Below are 1,956 nucleotides of genomic sequence, written 5' to 3' on the forward strand. Positions count from 1 at the left end.
CGGGATATCCTCGTTCTAAACACCCTTTTCTCTACCCAGAGGACCATCCAAAGGAGTCAGTTCCCGACGATTGGGTGTGGCCCAAATCGATGATAGGGACAGAGGTTTACTTTCATTACAGCCCTGACCTCCATCCCTCACGTATCGTTTGAAACCTGCGTTTTTGCCCGATTCGCCAATCAAACCCTCTATGGCGGACGCAAGGTCCGCCATGTGATTGAGTCAAGAGATGGTAGTTGACTGGTTTATTACCAAGAGTTCCTAGCTATATATATACATATCACAGATGATTCAAGGTGAGCGAGCACATGCTCGCCACACCTCCACCAATCCTTCAGCAGCACATCCTTTCGCCCAAAACGTAACAGATAAAACACCTTTTGTTTCCGCACCTGGCCGCACCACAGTCAAACCACTCTCCTACTTTCCCTGACAGTCCTTTCTCCTTTACATGTTTTCTTTCGTTCGTTCATCTGTGTTTCGTTTGTTATGACTTATGATATTGCCACGCCCTCCGGGCTTCCGGAGGGGGGTAGTGTGGCGTCACGCTGTTTGGATTTGAGTACTCGTCAACGAGCACCGGAATAAAGTCAGTCGTTACAAGTTGTTGTGTTCTACTGTATGTGATCTCCTCAGGCTTGCATTTATCCAGAGAGAATTGGCAAAAGCCAAATGCTCCCTTTGACTGATAATGGGGGTTATTAATTTCCCAACAACCATTGCCAAATGGCGTCCGAGCCCCATGGGCTGCAGTCACCTCCCAAAGGCCTGTTCTGCATCTTTTCTACTACAAGAAGAGTTCATGATCGGGAAAATCTCTCGCAACATATCGGTAATGCCACGTGAGCGGAAAGTACCTTAGACCTAGTTTTTTCAAACGACCCAGACAAAGGCAAACATTCAGCTAACGGAAAGTCGTCTCTCGGACCACAGCACTCTTGAAATACTCACCACCATAGACAACGCCAAAACTCCCACACGGACCAAAGCAGCTAAAAATGGGTTAGTGAAGGTCCGTTTTGACGAATGCCTCTGGCCTCAGATTAACTCAAGGGTAAGCAGTTTGAACGATGTTGACAAAATGGAACAAGAAACTGGTATTGACGACCTAATTCATTTGTTGCATAACGCGTTGGAGGAGGTGAGTGCCACTTTAGAAGTACCACTTTTGTCGCACAAGGACTTGTGGTACCAAATACCAAAATGCAGAAAACGACTCTATAAGAAGTAAAATCTGGTCAAAAAAGCGAAACTCCTTGTCCAATCAATCGTTAAAGTTTAAGTGTAGAAGCAGCAAGATTAAAGACATTGATGTCCGATTGGGTAATGAACACGACGTTACCAAAGCCATCCAGTCTCTCAAACAAAGTAGCTCTCCAGGCCCGGACGTGTGACCCGCACAATTCTTGAAGCGTGTCTCTAAATCAGTGACCCCAAATCAGTGACCCCACTTCTATCTTGCTTGATGAACCGACCATTGGCACAAGAACAGGTGCCTAAGTAATTTAAAAGAGCGCATATTGTCCCAATTTATAAGGGAGGGGACCGAAGTCTGGCACCGAACTACCGTCCTATTTCACTGACGTCAAATGTTACCAAAGTTATGAAAAAGCTTGGAAAAGTAAAGCCTGAAAAATATCCTGACGACCAAGATAGCATTCCTGACAAACAGCATAGTTTCCGAACTCATTTTAGCACTCTGACGTAATTAGTACAGACAAAGACAAAATTATGAGACTTCAGCATTACGACTGTGTAGACGTTGTATACTGGACTTCGGTACAGCGTTTGACAAAGTAGACCATGTTCCGCTGTTCAATTTTTTAAATGACATAGAATGAGGGTGAATGTTCGAGGGTGGCTCAGACAATTTCTGACGGGTCGTACCTATAACAGCAAAGGTGACGGAGTACTGGGACCCACGCAAAATGTAGTTTCTGGTGTGTAAAGGGGTCA

This window comes from Tigriopus californicus, chromosome 11, assembly GCF_007210705.1.
Source record: "Tigriopus californicus strain San Diego chromosome 11, Tcal_SD_v2.1, whole genome shotgun sequence".
NCBI lineage: Eukaryota > Metazoa > Arthropoda > Copepoda > Harpacticoida > Harpacticidae > Tigriopus > Tigriopus californicus.